This window comes from Peromyscus eremicus, chromosome X (assembly GCF_949786415.1).
Source record: "Peromyscus eremicus chromosome X, PerEre_H2_v1, whole genome shotgun sequence".
NCBI lineage: Eukaryota > Metazoa > Chordata > Mammalia > Rodentia > Cricetidae > Peromyscus > Peromyscus eremicus.
This window is the reverse complement of record NC_081439.1, coordinates 120,865,547-120,893,303: the sequence shown is the minus strand read 5'-3', so window position 1 is coordinate 120,893,303 and position 27,757 is coordinate 120,865,547.

The window sequence follows — 27,757 nt, the reverse complement described above, 5'->3', positions numbered from 1 at the left end:
CACCGATCCCATCATATGCAGTGCACCTGCAGATCACTGGGTCAGGTCGCTGTGTTGCCACTCAGGGCACTTAGGTCCCTTCCACCTAGACTAACCTATTATTACTCAGATCAATTCCTAGATCTCTAGGAAGAGAAGCCGAGGGGAACAGGAACAGGAATTGCCTCTCTGGTCCTGTCCAACCAACATTACTCTGAACTTCAACTGTCCATAGACAAGGATATTGCCCAACTTGAACGGGGAATTTCTGCCCTCCAGTCATCTCTTTCCTCCCTAGCTGAGGTAGTTTTACAGAACAGGAGAAGCCGGGATCTCCTCTTTCTACAACAGGGTGGCCTTTGTACTGGGCTCAAAGAGGAATGTTGTTTCTTTACAGACCACACCAGGGTAGTCAGGGACAGTATGGTAAAGGTTAGAAAAGGACTAGAAAAAAGAGAAAAAGAAAAGGAGAACAAGAGCTTGGGTGGTTCTAGAAATTGGGTTTTTTGCCTCCCCTTGGCTAACGACCCTTCTTCCCTCCCTCCTAGGACCTGTTGTAGGCCTGCTCCTGGTCCTTGCCTTTGGGCCATGGGCACTTTCCTGGCTCACTCGGTTCATCTGAAGGCAAATAAAAGACCTCCAGGGTTGAAATTTCCCCTGACGAGAGATGCCCCACACAGACACCTTTACTCGGGGGAGGGTGCGCCTGTGTGTGGGAAAAAGGCTCACTCAAGGTATGATTGGAGTGGAGCTGGGACTGCACAGGCTGAGGACCATGGTACCTCAAAATCACGAAAGCCTGGATTATATGCCCTGTTGCATAGCGGTTGTGCAGTAGCAGCCTTGCACATACCCATTTCTGCTCCCTCAAAAAACTGCACAGTCCATTGATTCCCGCACTATGGGGACGCCTTTGGTGCTTGAGTCTGGAGAGACATTCCCTTCAGACCTTTTTTCACAACCTTTAGAGGGATAGGGCCTCTGTAATCCTCCATGCAAAGCCTCTTTCAGAGCCCTCCTTTTAGACCATTCGAACCTGGTTTATGTTGGCCCTTAGATTTATTACTAAGAAGGGGGAGATGTCAGGGACAAGGACAGAATCTCTAATTAGTGAAGAAATACAGACCCCCAATAAGACAGGGAACTAGATCATCTTACAGTCAGGTTGCCTAGCAACAGGACATTGAGTCAGAGCCCTTGACCCTTTCACCCTGTAAACATCCTATACAAACATCCTGTTAGCTTGCCCCACATTATGCAGATGACAGCTTCTTGCTCCCCCAACCCTGCAGGAACTATATAAACCTTCCTGGAGAAAAATAAAGTTGCACCTTGATCAGAATCTTGACTTGGTGTATTTCCTTGTATCTCCTGTCCCTACATTCTGTCCTTAGGGTGGTCGAGAACCCGTTGTAGCCCTGCAGGCGGGGCAGACAAATGGATGGAAGTAGAAAAAAATGTCTTGAGTGAGGTAACACAGATCCAGCAAGACAACTATTTTACGTATTCACTTAATAGTGTTTGAGTAAATGATAATCAAGCTACAATCCACTCAGAGAGGTTAAATAAAGAAAAGGGCTCTGGGGGAACACATATCACCCAAGGAAGGTGAAATAGAATAGAATTTTCAGGTGGACTGTGGACAGATGGGGACAAGAGCAGGAGGGATCTGGTGGATGAGGTAAGGGATAGAGGGAAAGAATGAGGGGACAGACAGCTGGAATTTGGGGGCATTGTGAGTGAAGTAGAAACCTAGTGTAGTGGAATCTTCAAGGTATCTATGAGAGTGACCCTAGTGAGAACGCCTAGTAATGGAGGATAAGGAGTTTGAACTGGGCACCTTTTATAGCCAGCAAGGCTTCCAGTGGTGGGAGTATGTTGCATTCCGTTGAGCTATTTGCTGAGGGGGTACCATGCAGATCTCTAAGCAACCCATGCTGATGCTAAGAAAGAGGATTGCTTTCTCACGGTAGGGCCCCATTGCCAAGGACAACATCCACAAAATGGCTCATTGAACATAGAGAGGTCAAGTTGGTGCCTGCATGGAGCTTTCACCCCAGGAGTTTTTCTGTGTCCCAGCAGCCAGTCCCAAATAAATGCACAGTGACTTAATATTAATTGTAAATTCTTGGCCAATAACTTGGTCTTGTTACTAGCTAACTCTTACAACTTAAATTAACCCATTTCTAATTAACCCATTTCTTAATCAACATGTTACCATGAGGATCATTTACCTCATCTATAAAATTTATGCTGCTTCTTTTGCATCTGGGCCAACACTCCTCTGACTCCACCTTTCTTCATCCTAACCTTCTTAGGTTGGTTGTCCTAACTATACTTCCTGCCTGGTTACCGGCCAATTAGTTTTTTATTAAAACAATCCCAGTGACAATTCTTCACAGTGTATAAAAGTATTATTCCACAGCAGGAAGGTACTCTGCAGACTATGGATAGAGAAACTTAGACATCAAGCCAGCCACAAAAACCTCAACCTACAATCTGTCCTGCCTCAAGATATGCTGAGGTAGAGAACTTGTGTTACAAAACCTGTGGAAGTACCCAGCCAATGTCTGGTTTCACTTGAGGCTTACACCACAAGGGGAAGCCCATGCCAGACACTGTCTGGATGGCCAGGAACTGGAGACTGGGTAGCCCAGAGACTTAGAGTAGAATAAAACATGACAGGCAAAAAAAAAATAAATGAAATGATTCCTAATGATATTTTGTTATACTCATAGATCAGTGCCTTGTCCAGTTGTCATCAGAGAGGCTTCCACTGGCACAACCAGACATTATGAGGAGAAGGAACCTAAATAGGAGATCTCTAAAGTTCCCTCTGCTTTGAGCCCAATGAAGAGGGAGAGGGAAGACTGTAAGAATCAGAGAGAATGAAGGACACCAGGAGATCATAGTCCACTGAATCAACTAAGCAGGGCTCATATTGGATCACAAAGACTTGAGGCAAGCACAGGGCCTGCATGGGTCTATACCAGGTCCCCTGAGTATATGCTATGTCTGTTAGCTTGGTGTTTTGTGGGACTCCTAACAGTGGGAATGGGTGTGTCTCTGACTCTTTTCCTCCTCATCCAGCTTTTATTTGAGGACTTTGCCTTATCTTATTTTGTATCTTGTTTTGTCCTGTTTGGTCATTGTCTCTTGGAGGCCTTTTCTGTTTATTTCTGAAGGGAAACAGAGGAGGAGAGGATCTGGGGCAGAGGAGAAGTATGTGTGTGTTGGGGGGAGGGGGGACCTGGGAGGAGTAGACTGAGGAGAAGCTGTGGTCTGGATGTATTAGATGAGAGAAGAAACTACTTTCAATTAAAAAAAAAAGAAAATCACAAGTTTTTCTAAGAGAATAGTAAAAAGAAGTAATTGTGTATCTATTCAATATTAATTTTAGTTTGTAAGGTAAACTCCAGGGCTTTGTTCATGCTAAGTATATGCTCTACCACACTGTCAGCTCTCTAAGAGTATTTTAGTATAAAATAGAAAAGCAAAGCAATGTGAGAAGGCTCAATAAATAAAGTTCAACATAATAAATTAAATATACTTTCAATTCAACATATTAAAATGAACACTATGGATCATAATTAGAAAATAAAATCGTAAGAATTTTTAGAATAGTACTTACAATATTAATATAAATGTAGAAATGGAAAGAATTCTGGATATACGGAAGCTGTGCAAATTTTCAAATATACAAATGCAAATTAGATCTACAGTTTACCAAGTATTTTATTAATCAAAACAAAACACAAAGAAAAATAACAAATAAAGAAAAGTTATGAAACAAATATTGTAGTTACTTAGTAAATTGTCAAATACCATCTGTTCTAGTAGGATTAAATAGATTTCTAAACAACTTTATTCATCACTGACTATGTATGTAAACAATTATCTTAAAGGTAGAAAATATACTAATTAATAGTTATTTTTTCTTTAGATATTATAATTGAGGGATTTTCAGACCTATATAGGAAGCATATCCATATTTAGGTAATAGATACATGACCTAGATATCACTGTATGTATCCTAATTATTATTATTATTATTATATTATTATTTTAGCTACTATTTTCATTTTTTTTTTGGTTTTTCAAGACAGGGTTTCTCTGTGTAGTTTTGAGCCTTTCCTGGAACTCACTTGGTAGTCCATGATGGCCTCAAACTCTCAGAGATCCACCTGGCTCTGCCTCCCGAGTGCTGGGATTAAAGGTGTGGCCACCACCGCCCGGCCCCTATTTTCATTATTATTACCTTGTATTTTGGTATTTAAAAATCTTTTTTTTTTTGGTGGTTGTTGTTTCCTAATGTCAGTACTAATCACTATTATTTCAGTTTCCTATTTATCCTTATTCCATATACATCTTGAATTATAGCTGGTAAGGGCACTAATGACCTGAGATCAATCCCAGGATCCACAAGGTGGAAAAAGAGAATCAGCTTCTGCAAATGGTCTACAGCATGCACATGAGCGTGCACATGCACACACACACACACACACACACACACACACACACACAGCCACAACATAAAAAGTAAAATAAAAATTAAATGACATGTTTTACTTTCCAAATTAGCAGGTGGTATTTTTAAAAACATTGTGCAGTGCTGTAGATAGTGTATTGATGGTAATGCAAGTTTCCAAGCCCATTCTGAATATAAATTAGGAAAAGCATATGAAAAGAAGAGAGACAAGGCAGGAAAATAGAGAAGGAGAAAGTGAGGCAGGAGACTTTTAAGGTTTGATTCAGCAGTTCTCTTTCTCAAAAATAAAACAACATGCAGGAACAAATATATTCATATCAGGAATTTTAATCATAATTGTCACATTATTTTTAAGAATGAAAAATATTCAGTATAACTGATATCTAACAATATGGTAATATTTAACATTGGCATACATCAACTCATCACATATTTACTGTTTGTAGTGTTTATAAGGAGTTATCCATGGTGTAATTTGACTGAAAATATAGCAAAATGTAAATTTGTGCATGAAGGGCTAAGTTTTATGATCACTGAAGTTTTAATAATTTTAGGTGAGAAGTAAATTTATGAATAAGAAATTATAAGTACATGAATATTTATAGAAAGAAGAGAAAATACATCTATTAGAAAATTTATAAAGATGACAAATAACAAGAATATATTAACACTTCAAAAACAGTTTTTCTATTTATCACCATTTGCTATTAGCAATGTCATAAAGAATGTTAAAAGTACTCATCAATTTTGGCTAAGTTCTGTTACATTTCTTTCCTATCCATGCTATTACAAGGATAATCACTCTACTGACACTGTATTTTCACACCCTGTAAACACAGAACTTCAGATTGCATCTACTTTAAATTATTTCTTTTTTCAAGAAGTAAGGTTTTCATAATGTAATTATGTGATAATTTACTCTTAATATGTAATGTGTCCTATAATCAATATTTATGTACTCTATAGCAAACAATGTACAGTGAATAATACATTTAATATACAATATATTAATGTACTGAAGTGAATTGAAAGGTCTGCTATAGAATGTCTGCCAAGAGAAACAGACTGAGTTAAATGATTCTAGATGTCTTTGACTATTTTTAACTAGTGTATCTAAGACAAAGAGAAACAAAGTAATTTAAGCTGATGGTTTGTTCTGGTAAGCAATGATTTTTGTTAGTTTCTTTTCTTTTATTTCTCTTTTTTTAATCAAACAGTAATTGTCCATTTTATTTATTATTTAATTTTCAAGTGTCTTATTTGAATTTATGCAATGAAACAAATGATACATCAACATTGTGTTTCTATAAATATTATTCTATGATAATGTGTATTTAAGCTGGAGAGGTGGCTCAACACTTAAGAGCACTGATAGCTTTTGCAAAGGACCTGTGTTCAATTCCCAGCACCTATACTAGAACCACTTGTAACTACAGTTCCAAGAGATCTAGTGTCCTCTTCTGACCTTTGCAGGGACCAGGCACACAAGTAGTGCACAGACAAAAATACAGACAAATCATCCATACACATAAGACTTGCATTGGAAGTAGGAGGGAAGTAATGCATAGCCCTGCCCAGACAGGTAGAAACTATACAGCTATTGTTTCAAAAACATGATACATGAGCAAGATAGATACATGAGCAAGTGGATGTTCAGTTTGCAAGAGAAGATATCCTGACCCAAGGCAGTTTGTGGCTTTAGAAAATCATTACTTCTGTAGGGATGAATTTCATGTTAAACTGTGGAAGATGTCAGGAACCTGACTTCATATTAGCAGTGAGAGAATAAAGAATCTGAGGCCTTACAGTACTGAAAAGCAAGGGCTGAAATGAAGTACAGAGATCTTTCATTGCTGACAGAGGATACTTTCACAGAAACTCACATTGAATGCCCAGAGAGGCTACAGGCATGGGAAACAGGCAGATGCCACCTCCTGGCTCCCCTCTCTGCCTTCTCTGGAAGTTCAGGTAGATGAAGACTCTCACCTGAAGGATGCTTCTAAGGTCAATCAACAGAAAACAGTGAGAAAACCCTCTCAGGAGTAAATATGAAGACCTTGAGGAGTATTGAGAATACCTTGTTTCCGAACATGGGAACTTTTCATAGGATGTGTGTGTGTGTGGGGGGGGGTTTGCGCTCTTCCTATGTCTATTTTACTTCTATCACAGATTTTGTGGTGCCTTAAGGAGAAGTATAAAATGGGGCAGCCAGATTCTATAAGACTTAGCTCTTAATATCTGGGTGGGTAGCAGTAAGAAATCTGTCTACTCATGATCTTTTCTGTTCCGTGTGCCTCTCTTACAGTTTCAGTGTCATTACTCATTTGAACAATTGTTTCCTCACTGAGAAGGAGCCTTTTACTGTGATGAAATCTTCTTTGTCATTTCTTGCCATTTTATGACTTACTGGAGTCCTGCTTCTAAACTATTAAATATTTATGTTTTCTTCTAATAGTTTCAAAGTTTTAGGTCTAGCAATAAGATTTGAATCATTTTAATTGCATTTGGTAGAGGGTGCTATCTAATGATTCACTTTGAATCTTTTACACGTGGATGTCTGCTTTTACCAGGACCATTTGTTAAACAGTGTAGTGGTATTTGTTCCACCTGTGACCTTGGGCTATAGGGTCCAAAAGAGGCTGTGCTTCCTGCCATTATATGTGACCACTTAAAAGAAGAGGGAGAAGGCTCGCTGCTCCTGCCTGTGAGGTGGATTCACTCCCAGTTATATCAGAGGATGAGTTCAGCTGTCTACTCCATTCTGTATTCTTGAGTGCATTTCCTCAATTTACCTTAATAAATTTCCCTAATACTTCTTAAACAGACTCCTGTGGTTTTATCACTATCTGGCTCCCAATCACATGGATCTCAACCCTTTCATTTTACAAAATTTGGAAGATTAGAAATGTACACCATACTATTGTTGACTACTCAAGATTTCAATAGGCAACTGGTACGAGTTCTGAGAAGGCTAATTCTGTGATTACACATCTATTAGAAGTTATGACCATCATGGGAATACCTGTACAAATTAAGCCTGACAATGCTCCAGCATATGTCTCAAATAAAATGAGACAGTTTTTTTTACTTATTACAATATAAAGCATGTTACAGGTGTACCACACAATCCCACAGGCCAAGCAGTCATAGAAAGATCCAATCAAACTTTAAAGGATATGCTAAACAAACAGAAACAGGTAACAATGACTCCTAGAAATAGATTACATAATGCTTTATTAACCTTGAATTTTCTCAATGCTGATGAAAAAGGAACAATAGCTGTGGAGAGACATTGGCAAAAAAAAAAATCTGAGATAAACCAAACACTGTACTTCAAAGATGTTTTGACCTCAGAATGAAAACCATGATACATCCTTCATTGGGGAAGGGATTTTGCTTTTGTTTCTGCAGGAGAGCAAAAGCTATGGATGCCAACAAAATTAACAAAAATTATTTTTGAACAGGAGAAACCCCTTGATGAGAAGAAGTAATAACTCATCCACCAGTGTGACAACTCTACAAGTTATAAGAAAAGCTCAAAAAAAAAGGGTTGGGGCAGGGTTCTGTCTTTTGCCTTTAACAGGCTAATAGAAATACCCATCTTCAAGACATCATAAGGTCTTGGACACCTAGACATCTACTGCATAAAGGAAGGACATATTGGTACCAATATACTCTAAGGGGAAATATCTCAATGCCTAACATCAATCTCTCTTTAACTCTAGAAGAGTTGTGGTCCTGATTCAGTTATAAATCAAGCTGAATTTGGAGTTGGAATGTAGCTTTCTCCTTCTCTAAACCCAAACATATTTCTAAAAGAAAAAGTAGGAGATTCTGTCTCATATCAGAAGAGCCAACTGGTGTGAGACAGAAGAAAACCAATAATCTAGAGACCATTGTTGTCAAGATTCTATTCCTTGTTTTTTGAGAATCTCTTCTTGATCCAGAATAAATCCAAACTTTCCATGTTGATATTAATAATGTTGAAGATTTCAACAGTGAAAAATAAGCCCTCCCAATAGCAATCTCTGAAGTCTTCAGAAGGGAGATGGGGCCCCCACAACAACTCTACTCAATCCAGAAAGATGCCATTGTACCTAAAAACATTACTCAATGATCAGCTTTGTACTGAAAACTCTTCAGGGCAGTTCTAAGATGAGATGGTCCATCATACTACACTAGCCAGAATCTCACACAATCTTATCCACTACTCTGTCACTGGCTGCAGACTCTACAGCTAGCCCTAGTGAGACCTAACTATCTCAGCTTTCCTACAGGACTTCAAAGAGATACCATCATCCCCTAAAAAGAAGAAAGCAATTCTAGAAAAACATCATCCACTCTCACAAAGGTTTTATTTTTCTTAGGGTGATGGATGGATGGTTATAGGGTTGGAGGTGGAATAATAACATATAGACTCAGTATTCTCCTTTAGAAAAGAAAAAGGGGAATGGATAGGTATAGTACATCAAGGTAGATTGTTATATCTACTAGTAAACCAATTAAGCAAACTATAGGTCTTGGATAATTTGCACTGCTATGGATTCTTGTATACTGATACAAATGTAAACTATTCTTATGTTCCTATTTAAGATAATTTATCAAAAAAAAAAGGCTGGGCATTAGTGGTGCATGCCTTTAATCCCAGCACTCGGGAGGCAGAGCCAGGCAGATCTCTATGAGTTCGAGGCCAGTTTGGTCTACAGAGCAAGATCCAGAATAGGCATCAAAGCTACACAGAGAAACACTGTCTTGAAAAACAAAAACAAAAACAAAAGACAATTAATATATTGATACAAATACAAAACTATATTTGTTATATTGTACTATTTGAAATATTTTGTATATTGATACAAATGTAATATTATATTTATCATACTGTATGTATGTTCCACCTCTATTTAGGATATTTTACATAGTGATACAAATTAAGGATATTGTTGTCATATTGTGTATTGCACTGTACATTTCTACCTCTGTTTAAGATATTTTGTGTATTGTCACAATTTTGAGATCATTGTCCTTATATGGTATGTCTGCTTACAGACTGTTTATCTTGTTAATGTGAAGTCTTAGTCCTCACGTTATTTAGGTAGAGAAAACTTAAAGATTTATAGTCACCTATGCTTATCATTTCTATTTTCATGTTAGGTTCTCCAGATTTATAGAAACATATGTCAGATGGATAGGTAATTTTCAAATACTTCATAGACCTAGAGAATATGGCACTTAAATGTTTTGATATCTTTGAATTCTGTTGACATGAGACACAATTGCTCCTGGCAGCACCAATCTGATCCTGAAAGAATGTTGGGCTTTTAGACATTTCCATTTGGAAGCTTATCTTCTTCTTGGCACAAAATGGCCTGCTGGGCAAAGAACTGCCCTTAACTTGACTGCTGACAGTATGAACGCTGTCCTTTCCAAATGAGCAGGACACAAGGAAAAGTGACTACTGAACTCTGCCAAGAAAGCGTAAGATGGTCTTTCAAAATTCTTGCTTTTGAAAATGGTCTGTCAGATATTCTAGGCTTACAGCCAAATTGGATGCTCCAACAATGCTGAGAAACTTTAGGTGACTGTACAGGCTGCCTCTTCTCTCTGTCTATTCTTGAAAGAATTTCAGAAATTGTTTACATTTTATATTTTCTTGGGTATTATTATTTTCATTCTCAGGTCTTTGATGTAGTTGAAGACTAGATAGTTACAGTTACAACCTTCTCATATCTTAGCTAGAACTACTAGTACTAGAGTTAGAATCTTCAAGATCAGACAGCTATTGGAGTAATCTCAGTAATTTGTCATTTACCTGTGTTCTGGACATTCAGCATGTCTTTCTTGTTTGATATTATTGTTGGTTGTTGTTCAATTTTTATGCTATTACCCTTTGTTTTTCCTGGACAATACTTGATAATCATTCTTATTGTATATAGTTTTCATTAAGATTAGAATCTTCTTATTTAGACAAAAAAGGGAAATGTAGTAGTATTTGCTCTGCCCATGACCTTGGGCTATAGGGCCCAAAGGAGGCCATGCTTCCTGCCATTGTATATGACCTCTTAAAAGGAGAGGAAGAAGGATCACATGCCCCTTTTCCCTGCTCCTGGCTGTGAGGTGCATTCTTCCCAGTCAAATCAGAGGATGAGTTCAGCTGCCTACTCTGTTTTCTATTCTAGAGTATATTTCCTTAATAAATTCCTCTAATACTTCTTTTTTAAATTTTTTTATTATCATTTTTTTAAACCAAATGCCCTTTATTGAATGAAGGAGGAGGTGTTAAATACAGGCTTACAGCACAATGGGAGAACCCCAGAGGGCAGAAGTTTGCTACCACGGTTTACAATCTTGCATCTAAGCTGATAATGCCCATTATGAAGGATACACAGACAAGGAACTTCCCTTAAGCATTCAGGAGGGTAGAACCTGGGAGGGAGTTAGCATAGGGAGGATATCAAGGTCAAGATCAGCAAGCAAGGCAACAGTTACCCAAAACGGGGGCCAGGAACCTACAGGTCCCCCTTTTGCTAAAAAATGAGCTTTTGACTTAGGTTGCATGGGACTTCAGCAGGTCACCTTACCACACAGGCACTTTGTCTTAGGTTGGTGAGTGCTCCCTAGGCATTACCAGTCTCTGAATACTCATTATCATACAGGCTCAATCATGTGTGAGTTGCAATTAACTGCTGCCAAAGAACTCAAAGTGGCACTGGGCTTGCAATCTGTGTGTTTGACACAGAAAAGACCAAGAGAAGTCCTAACCCACCCATAGCCAGTAGGCTAAAGGCAACTGAGCCATTCCCTTCCTTAAGGACCCTTACTGCAAATTGGAGTCCTTGTAAGATTGGATTCTCCAGAAGGTAATGTATGGTAACTGCTTTTTCAAGCATGTTGATGGAGATTAAGGATAACCCTGAAGGTCACTGACCTCCATTTGTTAACAGTAGCATGCCAGCTTGTCGAGGACAATTTCAAGAGCCATGCCATATTGCCTGCCTGAGTTAAGTTTCTGTTGTCCAGTATTGAGCCACTAACCAGGAACTTTTGACATGCCTGAACAAATCCTAAGTTATTAGAAAATAACTTAACATTTCCTTATCTTTCTGCTACAGTGACCATTAGTAACAATGTTTTGTGGTTAGGTTGCTTGGTTGGGTTGCTTGGCAACTCAACAGTCCCCTGATCTTTTCCCAAAGAAAGTTTCCTGGTCTGCTTACTATAAAACCCACCTGAGAAAAATAAAATTTTGCAGCTTGATCAGAATATTGTCTTGCTGTCAATTCTTTGTGTCTCTTGTCCCATCATTTGCCATTCCCCCTTCTGGGATCTCTGCTGAAGATCCAGTTGGACACCAGCTAAGCCTTTTCATTTTCACAATCCTCTTCTAGCTGGTGTAGTACTAAGTATTCAGGAGTGGCTATGTGAAACATTTATTGGCCTCCTGAAATTCATTTAGCCCCCTTTGAAGATACCTTAAAATTTGTGAGCCTGAATGTAGCCATTATGAGACTATTAGTTCTGCTTCTTGTGAGCTGCCTGTTTTTTTTTTTTTTTTTTTTTTTTTTTTTATGGTTCTTAGTTGTCCCTTTGCAGAGCTGCCAGCTTAAGTTGTGCTTGGATCAAGAAAAATGGGCCTTGGCGGTTCGTGCTCCTGGAGTTGTATCCATGCCAGTGGATGCCCACATGCTCCAGAAAAGAATTTGACATTGCTGCTGCCATTGTTGCTGTTATAGCAGTGGCAGCCACCACTTCTGGGATTGCCATTTCATAATTGGTTACTACAGCTAGCACAGTGGAGACCCTGGCAACAAAAGTAGCTACCACAGTTAGTTAATATTTCATTCTATTGGGCATGATAAATTTAATTCAATAGTTATATACATTTCAATTGGCTTTGAAAATTATAAATTTATAAACTCAAGTTCTCTAATACTTCTTAAACAGACTCCCATGGGTTTACCACTTTAAAACAGGCTGTCTGTGTTCCAACATACATTTTGGCACTATTATCAAGAAACAGATGGCTGTAGTTTTGTGAGTATATTTCTGGTCTTTCATTTTATTTTGCTGATATACATATCTTTTTTGTGCTAGTACCACGCCTTTTTGTTACTATTTCTCTTTAGTATAAAAAAATATCAGATGTATTTTGAGGTAAGATTTTGTGGTATCTCCAGAATTCCTCTTTTTGCTCAAGATTTCTGTGACTATTGGGGGTTGTTTATGATTCTATATGAATTTTGGTGTGTTTTTCTACTTCTGTGAAGAATGACATTGGAATTTTGATAGTTATTGCTTTGAATATGTAGACAGTTTTAGGTAACATAGCCATTTTCTTAATCTGTCAATTTATGTACACAAGAGGGCTTTCCAGTTTATATTCTATATTGTCTTCCATTACACTTCTTCCTTTGAGTTTAATGATAAACTTTTGTATTTTTAACTGGTTATCAGCACAGAAAATTATAATTTGTAATAAGGTCTTGAGTATTTCCATGGAGGTAATTTTAATTAATATAAACTAATAGAAAGTCAAAAATTCTAATAATATTAATTGTTCTTAACCCTTGCAAGTATTAACTACTTTAAGGTTAGCTAATTCCTCAAATAGCTATTACTTTGTCATAGATAAAGCCCCTGACACTTAAGAAAACAAGGGGAAAATCATTTAACTCCTTATTTCAAATGGCAGTTGGCCATGGATACATATGTGGCATTTCACTTCAACATAGTGGGTTGCGGTAGATGAGGCTTTGGTATAAGGAAGCAACATTTAGTAGAATATCATTCACCATGGCTTCTATCAGGCTTAACTAGTACCACCACAAAACAGTATGCAGCTCTCCCAACTGAACTACCATCTTTTCAAACACAGAAAGCTGAAGACATGTTGGGCAAAACTTACATCTTCTGAGTGCCCTAGAATATTGGAGGATAAACATGTACTTCTTCTTTCAGAAATTTTCATGGTATCACTTAAAATGTTGATATTTCTAATTTTTTCACTGCCTAAGGTATTTTCATTAATACTTATGAAGAATAAATTGAAATTGCTGGTGGATATTCACCTTGGTAACAGACACATAGAAGAATAGAGTGAAAGTCCACTGAATTATGACATTTAATATCTAGGTATGGTTTTCTAAGCATAGCAATTGCTATAGTAGTTGAGTAAGAGATAAGAACACTACTGGGCTTCATAATTGCTTTAACCTCAGACTATGAAAAGTATATTCCAAGATTGTTCTATTTTACTGGCTTTTAATATCATGAACATTGGCAAGTACAATTGGAACTAAGCCTACTTTAAAAGATTGGTTTGTGAACAGAAATGTATCATCTAATTCATTGTCATATATTTAAAAAAAGATCGTTATGAAAAATTCTGAGTTACTTGTTTGTTTGTTTGTTTGTTTTTACAAATTATATATTTCCTAACTTAAAATTTTATTTTCAGTGATCTAGATGAATTGATTAGCTCTATTAATAGACAGAAGAATTGATTTTGGAATGTACCAGCTTAATGCTTCATTCCTGGCCTTTTTTAGAATTGAATACTTTTATTGAAATTAAATCTATTTATCATGTTAATGCTCTGCTGTCACTTTCAGTTAAAAATTAAACATTTTTCATCTTTTAAGAAAAGGCAACAAGGTAAAATATACACTAGTACTGAAATAGGCCATCAACCCATGACATGGACAATGTGAACACTATATGGAAGACTCCTCAATTAAAGTTTTGCATTAAAACATGGTGTATTCTGCAAACAATAATTATTCATTAAGACTCCAAGAGGGTAATACTCCAATGCAAATAAAACCATCAGGCTATTGTCATTAAGAGATATAAAAGTGAAGTATAAAGACTGTAAAACTATTTTTTTTAATTTTCTGATACTTTAATTGAAGGGTTCAGGAATATAGAAATATAAAATTATAAAATTAAGAGACAGAAACTTACAGTCATCAGCTCTAAAGGTTAACTTTTAACAGTGGCTCTCTACTTTACAGCCAGCTCTTCTGTCAACATCCAGGATTTAACTTTCAACCCCCTTGCCCCTCATAGCCAACAATTGCCTGAACCCAAGTTAACTTTTAATAGTTGTTTCTACATGACTTCTAGCATGCATCCCAAGCCTGATGTTTCTATGTGACACCTAGCATGTACCCCATGACTGATGCTATCCCCCCTTACTATAAAAAGGGGGCCAGAACCTGCCTTGATTGACAGAGCCTCAGAAATCAAGAACATTGCCTGTGGTCTCAGTTAGCTGATAAGCTTTTATGACCTAAGTGATTTTTTTTAATTTTTCTTTTTTTTCTGGAATAAAGTTTGCTTCTGGTTTAATAGACTTTGGTGGTCTGTCCACCATTATTGCATGATCCCAGACCCAACATAATTTTTCCATGCCACATACTACTTTTTTTTAAATAACAGTGTTCTGAAATTTTCTGAGTCATGTGTGGTGACATTTTCTTTGTGCACTCCAATAAAACGTATCTGAGGATCAGAGGACAAGGCCAGCCACTATATTAAACATAGAAGTCAGGCAATGGTACCACACACCTTTAATCCCAGCATTTGGGAGGCAGAGATCCATCCAGATTTCTGTGAGTTCAAAGCCACACTGGGAAAAGAGCCAGGCTTGGTGACACATGCCTTTAATCCCAGCACTAACCATAGACGTCTGGAGACCTGTACAGACAGACAGGAAATAATGTAGCTTGGCAGAGAGAGGAAGTGAGATTTAGAACAGAAAGGCATATAGGTGTGGGTATACAGGAAGTAGTTCTCTTTGGCTGAGGATCTCCAAGTGGTAAGAACATGCCTGGCTTCTTTCTGCGTTTTTGATCTCTCAGATTTTACTCCAATATCTGGCTCTGGATTTTTTATTAATAAGACCATTTAGCAATTCATCTTACAGTACTCATCAATGAATTTATTGAAAGGATTAAACCAGACAATGAAAGTTAAGTGCCTAGTGCAGTAATTTGTGAAAACAACAAATGAATGAGGATTACATTTCTGACTTATAAGTGATTTTGCACATTTACATGACAGAGAAGAAAAATGAAATCTAATAAGGTGTAGCATGTTGAAGTTGCATAGAACCAGACCTTGTAATGACATAGAGCCAATAATTTCTACATACAAGGGGAGTTCTACTAGAGTCATCACAACATAAGCAAAAGTGAACAATGGAATAAGTAGCTTATACTGACTGTTTTGTGCGTTGCTTTGATTTCAAAAGGCAGAAGAACAGTTCTATCATGCACTAGATACTGTGTATAGTTTATTACCAGTTTTCTCCTTTTATACCTCTATATCTTTCTAACTATCTGTCTTCTCATGTCTATATATGCACCTATATAGATGATTGTTCTATTCCTCTGATCTCTCAGATTTCACCCCAATATCTGGCTCTGGGTTTTTTATTAATAAGACCATTTAGAAATTGGTCTTACAGTCATGTCAGCCTGTTTTTCACTTTTTCAAATTCATTTTCATCAAAGTTGTCCTTTCTCCTTTGAATTTCATCCTTCCCAATGTGCTTTCTTGTTATCCTATTTCCATTTTATTTTATTCTCTATTATATAACCTTATATCTTAGTTCAGGTTTCTATTGCTATGATAAAACACTAAAAGCAACTTGTGGAGAACCTGAACTTCCACATCATAGTTTATCATTTGGGGAAGCTGAGGCAGGAACTTAAAACATAAACCTGGAGGCAGGAGTTAATGCATTTGCCATGGAGGTTTGCTCTCCATGATTTGGTCACCCTGCTTTCTTATAGCACCAGCCCGGAGGTGGCACTGCCCATTATGGATACATAAATCATAATTTTAAAAAATGTACCACAAGCTTCTCCATATAAGAATCTCCAGGGGGCATTTTCTCAACTGAGGTTCCTTCTTCCAAAATGACTCTAGCTTGTAGAAAGTTGATGTAAAATTAACTAGCATAGCATATTTACTTTTATTTCAAAATACTTATGAGAACTTCCATTGTATATTTGGTACATTTTTTTTCACTCTATTACTAGAATCTAAGTTCTACAAGGGGAAAAGGCCCTATATACTGCTATATTTCTAGTGCCTGATATTTAAAAGATATTAAATAAATATTAACTAATAAAAAATGTTTGCTATTGTCGTATAACTAAGCTCTAGTTTAATGTTCTTCGCTAAAGTATCATGGAAGTATGGGTTTTGTGGAAAAATTTAGAAGAGATGTTAGTAAATTTTGAGTATAAAATAATGGCTTCTATTCACAAGAATCCCAGTGTCCACTGTAACTTACTTGATATAAATTCTTTTACGTGCACTGTATATTGGCTTTATTACAATGACAATGGTTATTAATCATATTAACTCTAGATTGTCTTAAAGCAAACAACCATTTCTTACTATTTATGAGTTGGTATTTCACAAAGACAGCATTTTTATTAAATAACTGCTGTGAGAGACCTGCTTCCACAGGGGGATGGGGTGTTCGGGTCCCAAAGAAGATGTGTGGAGTGAGGGGAGGAGACAGACATGATCTGAGAGTGAATCAGGTTTAATTGAAAAGAGACTACACTTGTAGTTGCAACAGGATTAAATGGGAGACAAGGGGCATGTGAGCTGGGGTGTGGCTTAAGACCAGGAGTTGAGGAAGCTAGCCTTGGCCTTGACAATAGGCACAAGTTGTATGTTAATGAAAGGGTCACAAATTCCCTTTGCTAGAGATAAGAAGAATGACTGCTTTATCAAGCAGGAACTTTCCTCAAGCTCCCAAGGGAATGGAGACCCTTATCTAAATGCCTGACCTTGGGAAAAGGACGTCTGGGAAGCAGACACTATATTATACTTTCTTAGTCTTACTATATGGGCCTGTTCTTCTCATAAGGCTCTTAAAAGGGAAAGTCCTGATGTCTTACACATTCCTTATTATACGGTACCATTCTGATTTCTCTGTATTTTTAACTGAACTTTTGCCTTTAATGGCCTCAGGCTCTGGATCTGAATTGTAGGCATTTCATCCTTGGGATCAGGTGCATTGAGTAAATCTCTGACATTCCTGTTCTTGGTGTAATCAGGAGAGTGCAATGGGATTCCTGCTTCTGTGAGGGTAGGGATTTTTTTTTTCCAAAGAAATATTTTATTTAGAGAGGCTACTATTGTACACATTTTTATCCTTTACCAAAGCCCACACAAAATTTCCCAAAGGGATAAGCATTATTATTGAGAATCATTAAAAATGAAAGTAAAAAGGTGTTGGAGAAGTATGGTCTGCAATGTTGAAATGCTGGAACTTTGTCAAACAGCAATGGTCACCATGTGGTCCAGGAAAATAACATTACTATTCTTTTTTCATATTTAGAGTTAAACATATAAAAAGTAGATTTGTGAGTTTTAATTTATCTGTAGTTTATCAATTGTTATTCAAACTATTCAAATTTTACAGCTATAAGTCACATACAATCTAGTTCAGACTAGAAAAATTCTACAGCATTGATTGCCCTTTGAAAAGATACTCAGGTCCTCCCATCTACTCTAACAGCAGAGTTTCATCCATGTGTCTTCCATTTACGAAAAAGAAGTTTAAATACTACCCAAACCACCTGATCTTGCTCACCTGAATATAGCTATAAATGAATAGGGAATACAATGTGATAATTACACTGCATTATTATAACTGATGTAAGAATTAGCATAGAGTACTATTACACAAGAAAGCATCCCATTTATGATCTTTTTTTTTTTTTTTTTTTTTTTTTTTTTTTTTTTTTTTTTTTGGTTTTTCGAGACAGGGTTTCTCTGTGTAGCTTTGCGCCTTTCCTGGGACTCACTTGGTAGCCCAGGCTGGCCTCGAACTCACAGAGATCCGCCTGGCTCTGCCTCCCGAGTGCTGGGATTAAAGGCGTGCGCCACCACCGCCCGGCTCCATTTATGATCTTGAGCCATCAAAAAAGTCTTCATAAAGTGGCAATATATTTAGAGAACTAAAATGAGCTGATGTGAAGAAGACAAAAAGAAGGAAGAGTAAGAGAAAGAAAAGGATATCTACAAAGAAAATATCATAAAAAAGAAGATATCAGACAAAACAGTATAGAAACTAGAAGACAACTTTAGTTAGTTTCACTGTGGAATGGTGATAAATTGTAAAGGTGGGATGGGTAAAACAAAAAGGAAGCTAGTGGAGATATTGGGTATGAAGTTGAGAAACTATATATCTACTTTAGGATTTTTGATGAGTGAATGAGTGGTCTGATTTAAGGTTTTAGAGAGAAAGAGCAGAAGCTGAAACCAAATGAGGTTTCTCCATAAATTCATGATTGTCTCAAAAAAAAATAAACACCTGAAGAAATGTTTAGGGCATGAATAAACCTAAAGGGAGGTATGGAGAATGGTTTTTGGATTATGATCCTGAGTCATTTAGGTCATGAATGTTTTTCAAAAGATGACATGGATAAGCAATGGAGGCTTCAATGTTAATTATAGCTTCAGGTCCTACTAGCTATATAAGATTGCTGTGGGATGTCTTTCTATTCATTGTGAATATGTGTTGCTCTCATTTGTTGATAAATAAAGCTGTTTGGACAATGACAAGGCAGAATAAGTTTAGGTGGTACATTCAAATTGAAGACAGAGATGAAGAAGGGGAGATCCAGGCCAGATGCTTCGAGCTGCCCAAGAAGCAAGATGTGAAAGAACTGGTAAGCCACAGGCTATGTGGCAATACATAGATTAATAGAAATGGGTTGATTTAAGTGTAAGAGCTAGCTAGTAATAAGCGTGAGCCATTGGGTAAGCATTTATAATTAATATAAGCCTCTGAGTGATTATTTGGAAATGGCTGTGGGATGGAGTGGGCCAGAAAATAGCTTCTGGTTACATAACATTGTTCCAAATTATCGTTCTCTAATCCTCCATTAACACACCTGTCCAGTCAACTAACAATACTGTACAGGGAAAGAAATATATGGAGAACTTTCACACAAACATATGTAAGTGCTTACTAATGAGCTCATCAAAAATGATATGTGCTGAATGACCACAAAATGACTAGTCACCATTATTATCACATTTTATTCAACTTCTTTTCCATATTTGTAATAATAATACTGATACCAGTTTTATTGAAAAAAAAAAATTAGTTTTCTCTCTACATTGTCAACTATAACACTCAAATTTTCACAACCGTTGGAGGATATACAAGAATTTCTTGGAAAATTATACAAACACATTTTTACTTCCCTGTAGCACACTCTTGAACACACATGTTTTTTTTTCTTAACACCATAACTATTTCCAGGCCACAGAGTCAGCAGTATGATGAAAAGAGTAGCAGAAACTGTGGTAAATGATTCATGTATATAGGAATTTTAGCAAGAAATGAAATGTGTTCCCATGCCTTAGTTGGGAGAATATATCGTAGAATTATAAATTCTTTTGTCATTGAAATTAAGTTTCTAAGCTGAGTGAAGAAAAATTGAAAAGGTCTTTCATAATCACTCCCAATTCATATGTTGTATCTCTGCTACAAAGCTTTGCTCTAAGCCAGTGCATACATTGGCTAACTAGTTGAGCTGATGGTACTGAAATGTATAACAATGGGATAACATAGTAAAGTGGTATCTTCTCAGTGGGTGCTCAAAAATCTATATGCAAAGGAACATGGGATTGCTTCTTCCTGCTCTGTATAGAAAATCCTGGAGGAGATGTCTTAGGCCAGCATTGATTAAAATGTCAAAGCAGACTGGCAGAGGATCATAAGCAAAAAATCATAACATTTCATTTCTGTAACACAAGAACCATGCTATTAGAATCAAAATTCCTTATTTCCAACTTGTAACAAAGTGTCATGGTCTTAATCCTTCTCCAGTAATGTATTAATGATGAAGGAGTATGATGAGGCTTTAGTAACTGCTTCTGGAAGCTACAGAAAATTAAACAGCTTGCAACTTCTCATTTCTGTCACAGACTGCAAGTGCAATCAATTGTTTTTCAAGATAATCAATCTGGCAGATTATGTAGAAATTTATTTTAAGGTGTCATACATACAAATAAATCCATGTAGTAAAGTCTAAATAATAGCAGTAAAAGAAGCTGCAAAATGGAAAACCACATTTCTGTCTACTTAAGGGCAGCATTTACATTAGTTACATGATAAAACAGCAAAACAAAGATCAACAAAGTCAACCACTGCTTTTATCATGAAATCAGAAAGGGATTAAAAAGATAATGTCAGGGCACATGGTCTTGAAACCAAGCTTCACCTCTGAGATAAACTGGATTTATGATCTTGGAAAAATTAACTTATCCAAACCTTTCATTTATCTTAAAATAAGAATATTAACTGGGTCAAAGTATTTAAAGTGGCTAACACCATCTCTACATTTATACTCATTTATAGCAATTGCTGTTTCCTTTAAAGATTACATTATTTAACAGCATTATCATTCATAACATTATGGAGAGCTCACCATTATCCAGGAATTAGACTTTGGTTATCTCATTGAACTCTGGACATTCTTATTCTCAGGTAAATAAACTGAGATTCAGAAATGATTGAATGCAGATTCTAACAGGACTTGGACTGAAAAAAATTTCATCAATCCCACTGGCCACTTTTGAGAATGTAGAGGGAAAGATCTGACATTATTCAACTGTGCTGGCAGGAGATAGACATTGGCCAATTCTGAGGGTTAGATCAACTGTGACTCAGTATCAAGATCAAGGTCATTTATGAGTTCTGACAGATAACTTGAGCATTTTTACCAATAGAAATAAATTTTATCAATATCTGTAGTTTATACGTTTATTGTGCTGCTTTCTGAGCAGGGCTTATGATGTAATGAAGGATAAATATTCATAAAATCAATCAGACAGCCGGGCGGTGGTTGCGCACGCCTTTAATCCCAGCACTCTGGAGGCAGAGGCAGACAGAGTTCAAGGACAGCCTGGTCTACAGAACAAGATCCAGGAAAGGCGCAAAGCTACACAGAGAAATCCTGTCTCGAAAAACTAAAAAAAAAAAAAAAAAAAAAAAATCAAAATCAATCAGACAGCCCCCTGAGCTTTATGTGCATTCCTCTTTTCCTCTTTCCACCTTTCAATGGCTACCCCCCATGTGCCTGCCCAAAAGGCTCTATAGGGGCCAATTATTCCCAGCTCACAGTGACAAAAGCTCCGTCTACCTGAAGCTGGCTCCAGGCACAGAACACACATGCAGATTCACATCCCAGTAAGCATTCTTGGGATTGAGGATCATAGGGGTCCTGATCTGTACAGCAATCTGAGCTGTGAACACATGAATATATCTGCAGATGGCAAACTGAAATATAAAACCGGCTACGCAGTTTTCTTCTTTTCTCCAGTTAATAGTCTCGATTCATGACAGCTACTATTTCCATGTCCTTGTCTGCTCAATTGAGTACTTGTTTGTGAGTAGTATGTGAGATCATTTTGGTTGATTAATAAAGCAAAATCTGATCCTTACGTGTCTTCCTACAAACTTTTCCCATGATGACATTGGCCTGCCACATAGTAAATACTCTATAGTGGTAAAGTCTATCAACGATTTCTATAACATGATTTCAGATTTCTATGTCTTACATATGACATTTCCTCAGCTTGGAGAACCCTCCCTCCTATCTTGCTTTGTTTTGTTTTTAATCTAGTACTTTCCCATATACTTTTAGCTCAAGCTTAGTAGTCATCTGTTCTAAAGAGCACCCTTGAGCATTAAAACTTGCTTCTTCCTCATCCATTATACACTACAAAATAGTATTGTGCAATTCATATTAAAATTTTTACTTCCTTATTATTTTCCTCAATTACAATCAAAGGTTCTTATTTGTGTAAATACATATTTTACTTAGTTTATTAAAAAGCACAAAAATCATTGTATAATGTTGCAAAACAGATTCATATGCAATCTCACTTTTCATGGATTGTCAAAATTACATATAGACATAGACAAGATCAAGTAGATTATGTGCAAAGAGCAAGGTGGAAACAATGTGTGGCTTATTTGAAGAGCCAAAAGAAGTCCAACAGTCTATAATGTACGAAAAGAAAAATGATATGTTATAATAGTAAAGGGCAATAGTGACTAAAATCTCCAGCAAGAAATATATGTGTAACGGAGCTAAGTGTTGTTTAGAAACATCTTTATTATTTGAGATGAATGTGAATATTTCTTCATATAATCTGCCCTACTCTTTTGTGTAAGTCTTTATTCTTGTCATGATCAACTATGTTAATACCTGTTAATGCTAAAGAACTCCAGTCATAGTGTGGGAAAAACCTGCTATAATCTGACTTAAAGTCATGGATGTCATCTTGGGGGTAAAGGCAAGCAAGTGACAAAGATTCCCTAAGAGAGGGGAAATAGGAGTACCAGAGACAAAAAAAGGTGTCTGAGACAGCACATAAGTTTGTTTGGTATGCCATTTCAGAAGGGAGCTCTGAAAACCTCTGCTCCTGATCTCCACACAGAATGTTATAAGCTCATATAATGCTACACAGACCAAAACAACAGAAGAATGAGATTGGTTCCATCTCCTAATAAAGTGTCTTATACTTACAACTATGCCTACCCCAGAAGGACCTACAGGTACAGCTCCATCACTATCTTTGAAATTCTTGCAAGTACAATAAGATAACTCATCAAAATTTAGTTCCAACATAATCTAAAAATAATTTATATAGCAGGTTAATTTTATTTTTCAAGATAAATATTACAACTTGTTGATTTAAAATAATCCCAGTGAATTATGTCATAGCTTTGTATTTCATTAGTACAAGAGGGATGTATTAGACCCTCTACATTACTTCTCACATTGTACATGTCACCCACAATAGACTCCTAATTGAATATTCAGCAGAAGAAACCACTTCCAAGATCATTCATACTATTAAGGATAACACATTACCTGAGGAGAGAAGACAAAGGCACCATATTTGTGTTGGATATTTTCTTGCCCCTGCAGGCTGCCTAAACTTCCCTACCAGCTGCCTTTTCATGCTGACAGTCTACAGGTATAGAAAAAACAATCACCGTTTCACTGAATAACTCAGAGAGGAAAAATTTTTGGACAAAGTTAGAATTCTACCTATATACTCTATAGCTGTTTCTGTCCACCTTTGGAATATAATTTAGCTTATTTATTTTTCATACAACATAGATCAATTTATACAAATGAATGATTTTTCCAGAATATATTTACCATATATAAGAATATCAAGGTATATGTCATGTAATTTTATGGAATAAGGTATAAGCCAATGATAGCTCTAGACTACTGTCTGTAGCTTTAATTATAGACTTAACAATACAAATTTATTATATATTCAAGTTTGCTATATGGATTCTATGTAAATGTTCTGAGATTTACATTCTGACTTGATCCAAATCTTTTTCATGATTTCACCTTGAAATAAATTTTCATTATTTAAAAATGGTCTTTTCTTGGTAATATAATTCATCCAGTTTCCCTTTCTTCTTCAGTGAAGTCATGTCACTAAAGTCTCATGTCTGACTCAAGAGCAAAGCAAGTCTAAAAGCAGAGGCAAAATTCTTTTTTTTTTTTTGGCATTTAAAAATTTTTTTTTATTCTTTTCAGAATTTTATACAATATATTTTTATCATATTAATCATCATTCCAGAACTCCTCCCAGATTCTCCCCTATCTAATTAAATGTTATCTCTATCTCTGTCTCTCTGTCTTTCTCCATTTCTCTCTCTTTAAAAAAATGGAGTCCATTTTTTTTTTGTTTTTTTTATTTTTTTTTTATTTTGCAATACAATTCAATTCTACATATCAGCCACGGATTCCCTTGTTCTCCCCCCTCCCGCCTCCCTCACCTTCCCCCCCAGCCCGCCCCCCATTCCCATCTCCTCCAGGGCAAAGCCTTCCCCACAGACTGAGATCAACCTGGTAGACTCAGTCCAGGTAGGTCCAGTCCCCTCCTCCCAGGCCGAGCCAAGCAACTCTGCATAGGCCCCAGGTTTCAGCAATGAGCACAGGACCTGGTCCCACTGCCTGGATTCCTCCCAAACAGATCAGGCCAATCAACTGTCTCACCCACTCAGAGGGCCTGAGCCAGTTGGTGACCCCTCAGCCATTGGTTCATATTTCATATGTTTCTGTTTGTTTGGCTATTTGTCTCTGTGCTTTATCCAACCTTGGTCTCAACAATTCTCCCTCATATAAACCCTCCTCATTCTCGCTAATTGGACTCCCAGAGATCCACCTGGGGCCTAGTCATGGATCTCTGCATCCAGATCCCTCAGTAGTTGGATGAGGTTTCTAGCATGACAATTAGGGTGTTTGGCCATCCCATCACCAGAGTAGGTCAGTTCGGGCTGTCTCTCGACCATTGCCAGCAGTCTGTTGCGGGGGTATCTTTGTGGATTTCTGTGGGCCTCTCTAGCACTTTGCTTCTTCCTATGCTCATGTGGTTTTCATTTACCATGGTCTCCTATTCCTTGTTCTCCCTCTCTGTTGTTGATCCAGCTGGGATCTTCCGCTCCCCCATGCTCTCTTTCCCTCGACCCTCGCCCTTCACTACCCTCACTCATGTCCAGGCTGTTCATGTAGATCTCATTCCATTTCTCTGTCATTGGGCGATCCCTGGGTCTTTCTTGGGGTCCTGTTTTCCAGGTAGCCTCCCTGGTGATGTGAGTAGCAGTCCAGTCATCCTTCTTCCACATCTAGTATCCTGCTATGAGTGAGTACATACAATGTTTGTCTTTCTGAGTCTGGGTTACCTCACTCAGGATGATTTTTTCTAGATTCATCCATTTGTCTGCAAACGCCCAATGACAACATGTCATTGTTTTTTTCTGCTGAGTAGTATTCCATTGTGTATATGTACCACATTTTGTTTATCCATTCTTCAGGTGAAGGGCATCTAGGTTGTTTCCATGTTCTGGCTATTACAAACAATGCTGATATGAACATAGCTGAACAAGTGCTCTTGTGGTGTGGTTGAGCATTCCTTGGGTATATGCCCAAGAGTGGTATAGCTGGATCTTGGGGGAGATGGATTCCCAATTTTCTAAGAAAGCACCATATTGATTTCCAAAGTGGTTGTACAAGCTTGCATTCCCACCAGCAGTGGAGGAGAGTTTCCCTAGCTCCACATCCTCTCCAGCATAAGGTGTCTTCAGTGTTTTTGATCTTAGCCATTCTGACAGGCGTAAGGTGGTATCTCAGAGTTGTTTTGATTTGCATTTCCCTGATGATTAGGGATGTTGAGCAATTCCTTAAATGTCTTTCAGCCATTTGAGTTTCCTCTGTTGAGAATTCTCTGTTTAGTTCTATAGCCCATTTCTTAATTGGACTGTTGAGCATTTTGATGTCTAATTTCTTGAGTTCCTTATATATTCTGGATATCAGTCCTCTGTCAGATGTGGGTTTGGTAAACATCTTTTCCCATTCTGTAGGCTGTCGCTTTGCCTTGTTGACTGTATCCTTTCTTCTACAAAAGCTTCTCAGTTTCAAGAGGTCCCATTGATTGATTGTTTCTCTCAGTGTCTGTGCTACTGGTGTTCTATTTAGGAAGTGGTCTCCTATGGCAATGCGTTCAAGACTACTTCCTACTTTCTCTTCTAGAAGGTTCAAAGTCGCTGGATTTATGTTGAGGTCCTTGATCCACTTGGAATTAAGTTTTGTGCACGGTGATAGATATGGATCTATTTGCAGCCTTCTACATGTTGATATCCAGTTTTGAGGCAAAATTCTTAATGGACCAAAAGGAGTACAGGTGACATCTATTCTCAAGCAAGTGACCTTAGAAGTGTCATTCCTATCTCACTATACAAATGTTTAAAACATGAAATTTTTTCAAAGAATTTGGACTTGGAATAGATAATCTAATTGGACTATATCCATTTTAATGTAATGTATGGCTTGGAATTCATCTCTATCTTCTTTCTCCAGCTGTAAAATTTGAGTTTAGTTTTCTTCTGTTATAATTAAAATGGAAAGAAAATATAAATATGTGTTTTCACTAAATCCAATGCATACAATAATTGAAAATGTGTTCATTGTAACAATAGTTCATAAACATCTTATTTTATTTTAACTAGTTTTGAAAAATAACAACTGCTCAAAGAATATCAGAACACTATACTAAAATCTATTATAACAAGGTTCCAGGGTTTACAATAAATTGTGATTGGAATGAGTAAGGCACAAAAAAGTATTTCATAGGAACTATTGTGCGTTTTGAAACTTGAAGACATGGAATTTATAGTTAAGACTATATTATATCTAGTAGACCATACCATGGAAATACTGTTATACCTGATATATATGGAACACTAGAATAGCAGTGACTGAGACAGTGAAAAAGCATGCTTATAAGTACATAAAAGGATGAATTCATAATAGCACACATGTCCTCTCTACATATTCCTCTGTGTCTGAGCTGTTTATGACTTTTAAGAAAGAAAATATAAATTATAGAGTAATTTTTATGGTGGTATTTTATTTGTACTGAAATGTGATTTTAATTGTATGTTAATAAATAAAGCTGCCCAGGGGTCAGAGCTATTAGAGCCATAGCAAGAGCGTGGCAGTGGTGGCGCATGCCTTTAATCCCAGCACTTGGTAGACAGAGCTAGGTAGATCTCTGTGTGTTCAAGGATACAGCCAACATTGGAGACACACACCTTTAATCTCAGTACCATAGAGGACCTGGAGGGCTGTACATACAGGCAGTGACGAGGCAGTCATGTGTTTGGATTTACAAACAATGAGAAGGCAGAACAGAAAGACTATAAAGACAAACACACAGGAAGTACGTTCCCTTTTGGAAAGCTCTCTTGGCTGAAGAGGATCGCTGAAGCAGGAAGGGTGAGGCTCTTAGCACTGACCTCTTGGCTTTCTTCTCTGAATCTGCTCTGTGTTTCTTATTTAATAAGACGGTTGGTTACATCTACAAATTTTCATGTATTTTTCCATGTTACTGAAGACAACTGGCTTATCTCAATACCTAGAAAGAGAAATAAATATATTTAAACTCTACACAGTCTTCATTTTTTTCTTAAAGATATTCATCCTAAAATTGCACATCCAAAGTTTTTCAAAAGTCAAAAAGAATTTCTTATGTATAAAACTGAAGGTGAAAATGAAGTATAGCTATGATATAGTTTTAACTGTCCATTTAGCTTAATCTAGAGCAGTTGGAGAAAGAATTGTCAGTGAGGAATTGTCTGGATTGGTTTGGTCTGTGAGGATGCCTATTGGTGTTTTCTTAATTAGGTGTAACTATGAGTGGTGTTATTCTCTT